Genomic DNA, 8595 nt, shown 5'->3' with positions numbered 1-8595 from the left:
ATTTTGGATTTTGAAATCTCACTACCGCCAATACCAGAGTTTGAAAATAAAAGTTGAAATTTTATATTCTCATTTTGGAATTTCAAATCTCAATACTGCAAAAACCTCTAGTTTGAAAGTATTTACATTTTCTAATTTCGAAAAAAAGGCATTTAATAATCTGAAAAGTGTAAAGAAAATGTACAAAAACTAGCTTTTAAAACCTTCAATACCATTTTCTTTTTAAAAAAACATAAAATTTTCGCTCAAAAAGAAGGCATTTTATACAAACACATTACTTCAAGGGACACAGTGGACCTAATACTTAAAGGGACTGTGGACTTAAAACTATTGACCTATAAATACTAAAGGGAAGGTTGAAGTAATGTCAAATAAATCTCCATCACAAGAGTTTATGTGTTGAACATTTGTCTGCACGAAATGGATGGAGATATCCTTGTTGTTTCATTATAAAAGTGACCAATTTATGCAGCAAAAACAATTCAGGAAATTGATTGAATTTATCTCAAGAGAAACAACGTTATTTGCCTCGTAGTCACTTAGATACGGTTTTAAGAATATTTTTATTGTAAATTAGGAAAGTGACTCTTTTAATGAAATTACGTCGGCAGTTCCTTTAAACAGATTTTTGTATATTCCTTGAATCGATAAAAAAACAGTTTAACATAAATTTTGATTTCTTACTGCATGAGATTAACTAATATTTAAACACAAATGCTTTCCTTGAGCCGAAAAGTAATATTAGTTTGTTTTCTTGCACCAGAAATTCAAAGCGTCTTGACACTTCCTTGCAAAACTGATCTTCTGATATTTTAATCATCTTTGGCAGCATGATTTTCTGATATTTAAATCACCCTTGTAAGACTGATTTTCTGATATTTAGATCATCCTTGTAAAACTTATTTTCTGATATTTATATCATCATTGTAAAACTAATTTTCTGATATTTAGATCATCCTTGTAAAACTTATTTTCTGATATTTATATCATCATTGTAAAACTAATTTTCTGATATTTATATCATCATTGTAAAACTGATTTTCTGATATTTATATCATCCCTGTAAGACTGATTTTCTCATAATTGATTTATTCCTGTAAGACTGATTTTCTGATATTTGAATCATCCTTGTAAGACTGATTTTCTGATAATTAAATCATCTTTGGCAGCTATAGTTTTAGATATTCAAATAATTCTAATTTTTAGGTTTTAAATCATTCTTGAAAGACTGTTTTTTACTAAATATTTAAATCACCCTTGGAAGACTGATTTTCTGATTTTTAAATCATCTTTGGCAGCCTGATTTTCTGATACTTAAATCATCCTTGTAAAAATGATTTTTAGGTATTTAAATCATCCATGTAAGACTAATTTTCTGATATTTAAAGATTTTAAGAATTTAAATCATCCTTATAAGATTGCTTTTAGATAATTAAATCATCCTTGCAAGATTGATCTTTAGGTATTCAAATCATCCTTGCAAGACTGATTTTTAGATAGATATTTAAATCCTCTTTGGCAGCCTGATTTTTAAATAAATAAATCATTCGCAGCTGAAAACTTTAGAATAGGATATCCTTAATCCCGATCGGTTAATTTATCGGGAGATAAATAAGAAGATTAAGAAAAAGAGAGAATATCCACCATTCAAAAGTTCCCAGCTCATATTGGATATTCAGGTAAATCGATTGGGATTAAATCCAATTCTAAAATTCCCAACTCTTGTAAGATTGATTTTTTTATATTCATATTATCCTTGTCAGACTGATTTTAGATATTTAAATATATCATCTTTCACAATGGCAGCTTGATTTTTAGATACTTTTGCTTTAAATACATTTGCCATAATTAAACTTGCCATACGTACACTTGCCATTATGGTTACATTTGCTATAATTTTCTAACTCTAAAAAGATAAAAATTCAACTATTTTTTTCATAAATACGTCAAATTTTCTCGTGAAAATTCCCAACTTTAGTTTTCTGACAATATGAACACTAATACTGGTGGGAAGAGCTTGCTGAACAATCAATGACAATACAAAACTTGTCCTTTAGAACAACAATGCCTTAACCATATTGATCCTTAGCTGTCCCTTAATTAGATTTGTTAATTGTATTTTGTTGTAGTTATTTGTAGCAATGGCAAGTGCAAGTATTGCAAGTGTAATTATGGCAAGTTTAACCATTATGGCCAGTGCATTTATGGCAATAGTATTATGGCCAATGTAACTGATTTTCTCATATTTAAACTATCATTGTTATTTCTTGATATTTTCATTTTTATAAATGTTGCTAAACATTTTATAATTTCTGATAATTTGAAAATGTTTTATGCAGATTTTCAGAAAATTGAAATGTTTTTCTTAGCAGTATTTTTTATCTAGCAGACCAGATACATTTTTTGGACCTGAACGGTTCAGTATTTTGTGTTTAAATTCAGCTAATGTATTACAAACGAACTGTTCTATCTCATTAATCTGCATAAACTTCTTTCATGAAAATTAACCCCGTCATGGATTTTTTTTCGGTGTCGTATCGTTTGCACTAATGATTCATCGGACTAGCGTACATTTACACTAACGTTCATTCGGACTTTAGTGTGTCTGAACAGCTAATTGTTCAATCAAACTAAAAACCACGTGGAATGTTTTTTGAGCACATGGAGAACTATTTTTTTAAATTCTAGCGGAATTCGGTTCATTTAATTAATGGGAATGAACAAAAAATGTTCGATTGAACTGAAGGTTAAAGTTCCGGTAAAATTGATGTTAGTACTAATGAACAAAAAAAATGTTCAATAGAACTAAAAACTAAAATTTTACCATTTGCCCAAAAATATTATTAGTACAAATGAACAAAAAAATGTTCAATCAAACTAAATCTAAAATGTTACCATTACCATATTTACAGAAAAAAAGTTAGTCCGTGTGAACAAATTTTTTGTTGAAAATGTTCATTTACACTAACGTTCAATTGCACTAATATTTGCAGAAAAAAATAGTGCGCCTGAACAAATATTTTTAGTATTCCAGATCAATTGCACTAATTTGATCATTTGTACTAAAATATTTCGGGCGGGAAAATAAAATTTTAGTCCATTTGAACACAGAAAACCCAATTTTTGTTCATTTGAACTTTAATGTTCGATCGTACTAAAAACCGGTTACTGATCAGCTGACTTTAGTGTAAAAGTACGTTAGTTTAATGAGGGAGGGAGTCCAGAGTTACTCAAATAGTATTCACCGCCACCCAAATCTGTTTTGCGGCAAGCGCGCTCCTCAATTGGTAATCTCCACCACCTCAATTAGTAATCACCGTAAAATTATGTTTTCTGTGATTTGAATTTAATGCACTTGTAACTCAATTTTCGACATCTATCGGGGTTTTATGGCATCTGTATTGACTTAAATTAAATTTTCAAATTATTTTCAGATTTGTTTGGTCAACAAAAACTGAGAATCAACGCACAGTTCATTTTAGCTGAATTTTAGATCCAATTCGCCACTTTAATGACTGCATTTCATGACTGGCGTCAAGATACAAAAAAGGTCGGGCTGCCTGTTTACTATAAATTATCTCATCCCACCCAAAGTAATATCCATCTCCATTTAAAAGATATTTTCATAAAACCTTCACAGTGTTTAGATTTTTGTATTCGCCTACTCGAGTTCAACATCTACAACAAAACTAATTATATGCATAGAAAGGACATAAAATTTTGAAAAATTAGTCTCATCACACCCACTACTGAAAATGAAGTATTTAGCCCACTAATAATGGGTTAAAGTTTTCTCTCTGTATAAGGAGTTTAAAACAACATTCAGAGGAAAATGCCGCAAACATTCTTAAAGCGAAACTTGAAATTAAAAACGTAATATATTTCTAGCACTTGGTGTGGCATATTTATTGATTTATTTTCGAAACTAAGGAGCAATAAAGAAAGCTTTAACAATATTGTACACCATAGGGCCATTAAAAGAGGTCAATATGGTCTTATTTCTAAGAAATAAACGATTTAATTTTATGCTTTTTGGGGATGATTACTATTTGAGGTGGTGGAGATTACCAATTGAGGAGCGCACTCGCCGCAAAACAGATTTGGGTGGCGGTGATTACTATTTGAGGAACTCTGGACTCCCTCCCTCGTTCAATCGGACATTAGTGCAAACGATATAGCATCTTCCTTTGGGATTTGCCATTCTATGTTGTGCGCACATGCCCCGTAAAATTCAAAAACAGAGAGAAGGAGATTGAATTTTGTAGATCCAGAAATTAGTATTTATTTAGGGTTAGGTTAGGTTAAGACACTTTCTGGACCTAGCGCTGCGGCTAGGACAGTCTAGGGGACCGAGCGCTGCGGCCACATGTCTTACATTTAAGACCCCACCAGCTGCTAGTCTCTACGCAGGCATCCCACAGATATTATTTTTCTGGATCTACAAAATTCAATCCCCCTCTCTCTGTTTTGGAATTTCACGGAGCATTGCGCGCAACAGAGAATGGCAACTGCCTCTTCTTTTTTTCTATTCGATTTAATATGGAAGAAAAACGAGAATGTCGTCTTTTGTATTCGCATTCTTTGCTCGTGGGTAATTACATGATTTTATCATCATTTCCGGTTTCTGTCACCAGAATTAATGATAAAATATTCAAATCCTATAAATCAGTTCAGACGAAAATTATTCCGTTTTTTCACTCGTTTTATTTGAAGCTTAACAGATTTGTGACATCGAAAGTATTTTTAAAATGTCGTTTTTTTAGAGGGGCTGTAAAGGAAAAATGAATGGGGGTATAGGCTGAAAGCTAAGCTCTTGATCGTGACTCATGAAAGTTATATCAGTTATTTTTGAGAAATTTTATATAAAACTGTGTCAAATTTGCACGAAAGTTCAAAAATATATACAATTTTGTATAAAAGAAGTAGGTTTTAACATTTTAATTGAATAATCATATAAAACTGTTCCCTCATATTCATGACTATTTATTCATTTTTACAATAACTGAGATTTAGGTATAATAGTTCAAATCCCTCATTAAAAAATTGTCACGATGACGTTTAATAAATTTTCTTGATGTCTCTGAAAATGAATAAATCCCAATAATTTAGAAATAATGTAATAAAATAATAATAAAACACACTATTTATAAAAATTAACACATCTTCTCTATCTCTGTTTGGATGTTCCATCAGAACTCACGAGCCCCTGGACCGATTTGCCTCAAATTTTGATTGGTGAGCTCGGGAATATTCTTAGCTTGGTTTTGAGATTCTAAGTTGAGTGAATCGTAATTAACGACAAAGCGCGGTATAGAGTATAAAAATGTACTTTTTTCAAGTTTATTTTCAAAATTTATGTATACAACATTCAGGAATAGTAGATTACAATGACCATAAGTTGAATATGGAACATAAATTTCGAGTTCACTTAATTGTTTTAACATCAGAAAGTTTCTTTGTTTCCATGATTTATCAGATTTGATTGAATAGAACCAACAGTGTCAGATGGTTAACTTGAACAATCATCATCGAAGGATTACTTTGATCTAGAGGAATCAAAGTATTAATTTAAAGATTCAATAGTTACTCTAGGCTTTAAAGTATAACTGGTTTGTTCAAACAATTTATCTAATGTATGATGGCATCAAACGGTTACTCTATAATGTTAAGAACTCTGTATTGTGCAGCTGTATGTTTACAGTTCTGTGTTTTATTGCAAAGAAATGTTCAAGCTACAAATGTACACTTAAGTACATTTATTTAGTATTAAATGTAATTATTAACAACAGATGTACAAAACATAAACCGGATTATGAACAATTTGAAAACTGGAAAGATGAAAGATTACATTTTTATAAAAACATTTCTTAATATTTTATAATTTCATTGTTAAACACGCCGAACATAAAGAAACGATTGTGAACAACTGTGTACACATGGTACAACTGCGTACATGGTACAACTGTGTACATGTATATTGTATTAGCAAGCAAATTAAAGCGCTGTATAGAAGTCAAGATATCCTTTGAAAAATTAAACTTTTTCTCGTTTTTAATTTTGTGCAAAAGATTGGTTAGGGCCGAATAGAATTTGTTTTTAAAATTGATGCTTCTTAATAATTGTTACAAAGCTTACAAACTATACATTTTACATAATTAAACGAAGATATTCAAAACAACTTTCTTACAGATATTTTGAACGAATAAACTTCAAGATTTTTGTAGTTTTTCACACACCAATTTACATCTCTTAATTTAAATACAAGTTCATTTTGTTAATGTGATAAAAAGAATTTTATGTGTGCATTTAGATGCACTTTTAGGGGCTCAGTTGTTCTATTTATCACATTTACGGAATAAACACATCATATCGACATTCGTTTCTTCAGACATTCCTCAGAGTTTGTACATGATCCTTAAACAACTACAAAGTAACAAATATTTTCAGCAAAAACCGGTTTTATAAAGATTATGAGGAGAAAACATACAATTTTTCATATTCTAGACATGGATGTTCATTTTTCTGCCAGGAAAGAATGCTAGAATAAAAATAGAATATCTTGATTAGTAAATTACATAATTCGAACATTATTTAACAATTATGGTCATTGTAATCAGTTAACAGTTGGAAATACAATTTATTTTTTACATACACACACGCACTTTACTATATGTTATTGTAGGTATGGAATCTATTATGATATACCGCTATCTGTTTTAGAAATAATAATCACTTGGCAACATTCATTAAGATAAATATGTTAAGTACCCTTGGCCCTAGGATTTAAATGCAGAAAGGGGATCTATGCCAATTAAGTAGTAATTTTAAAAATGTATGTAATTCTATCTGCACACTGGTTAGGCTCAAATGCGGGAAAACGAGATAAAAAATTCCAAAATGGCCGCTAATGCAACAACTGATTTCTTTGATAATGGCCAGTAGTTTTATTAACGTCAAAGCTAATATGATTAAAGCTGCATTTTTACTCATTTGATTAGTTATATTTTATCACTTTTGTCAAGTCTTATTTTCAAAATCTCAAAGTAGAGTTTGAAGCGAGATGATTTGAATGGCCAATAATGTATTTTATGTATATAAAGGATTATTTTTACAAATTTGGTCCTTGTGTTCACGAAAACTTTATAGAAAAATGCCCAACATTGTAAACCCAACCAATGAACACAGGATTAAAATCGAAGACAGGAAAAATAATATTAAGAGCTTGCCTTAAAGACCAATTTGAATTTTTCATTAACAATCAAACAGTTAGGAATCTGCTAACACCTGAATTAACGTGTTATTAACGTTGTGTAAGGGTAAATACGGGAAACCCGTGAAAATTATTTATTAAATTGATATTTCACCATTGAGTCTTTTATCCCATATCATGTAGTGGGTTGATTTAGTGAAGAATACTGTAGAAGTCTAAACGACTCGTCCTAAAATATTAATTTCATTAACAATTTTTTTTACAAAGCAGCAAATCTAAGATTTACAATAGAGTTTTCACTGGATATAAGATTCATGATGCAACATTAAGTGCATGATACCAGGATATACAAGATCCATGATGCAGTAAAGTACATGATTTCTGATACTAGAGATCAATGATGCAGCAAATTACATGATACCAAGTACAAGATCAATGATGATGCAAATGACATGATACCAAGTTCAAGTTTTTCTTATTTTTATATTTTTATTCAACTACAAAGCACGAGATAATACAAATAAAAAAATCACAATTTACTATGCAGTTTGGACCCGCCTATCAGAGAGTTCCGTGATGGAGCAAAGTACATACATGATATCTGATACTAGTTTCATGTTGCAACAAAGTACAGGATACAAGAGTAAAATTTCCATGATGCAGCAAAATACATGATCTTCCATGATGTAGTAATGAAGTGCTACTTGATGCAAGCTCTATGATGCCATAACGTATAAGATACAAGCTGCATGATACAGCAAAGTATAAGATACAAGCTGCATGATACAGCAAAGTATAAGATACAAGCTGCATGATACAGCAAATTATAAGATACAAGCTGCATGCTACAGCAAAGTATAAGATACAAGCTGCATGATACAGCAAAGTATAAGATACAAGCTACCTGATACAGCAAAGTATAAGATACAAGCTGCACGATACAGCAACGTATAAAATGCAAGTTGCATGATACATCAAAGTATAAGATACAAGCTGCATGATACAGCAAAGTATAAGATGCAAGTTGCATGATACAGCACAATAAACTATTAATGACAGTAATGTTGATGATACAAGGCCCGTGATGTATTATTATTAAGAAAACTTTAAATTTAAACCTGTTCTGATGATGAGTAAAAGCAGGAACACTATTGTCAGAACTAACTTGATATCTGTCACACATTCTAAAAAAGTTGTTTAAATCAAATTAATATTAGAGGTAATTATTTTATTCTAAAAACTAAACTGCACCTTGTTCTTTATATCGGTGTGATGTAATTGTTTATCAAAATTAGGTTTTAATCTGCTATAGGTATCAGATGTCTATAAGTTAATATTGGATACACTATTGTTTAGCCGTTATTAACCCCCCCCCCCCCCCCCCC

The 8595-nt window shown here is 30.7% G+C and overlaps 1 protein-coding gene across 1 annotated transcript in view; it reads right to left on the bottom strand.

Annotated features, from left to right (window-relative positions):
• Positions 1-5326: 5326 nt before the first annotated feature.
• Positions 5327-8595, bottom strand: part of LOC111706125 (regulator of G-protein signaling 9) — a gene marked incomplete in the record, with an annotated part of 32850 nt that continues 29581 nt past the window's right edge. The window contains 2 exon segments of the mRNA XM_023478900.1: positions 5327-7439; positions 8329-8394.

Source organism: Eurytemora carolleeae, unplaced genomic scaffold (genome assembly GCF_000591075.1).
Source record: "Eurytemora carolleeae unplaced genomic scaffold, Eaff_2.0 scaffold223, whole genome shotgun sequence".
Lineage (NCBI taxonomy): Eukaryota > Metazoa > Arthropoda > Copepoda > Calanoida > Temoridae > Eurytemora > Eurytemora carolleeae.
This window is presented reverse-complemented; position numbering and strand designations above follow the sequence as displayed.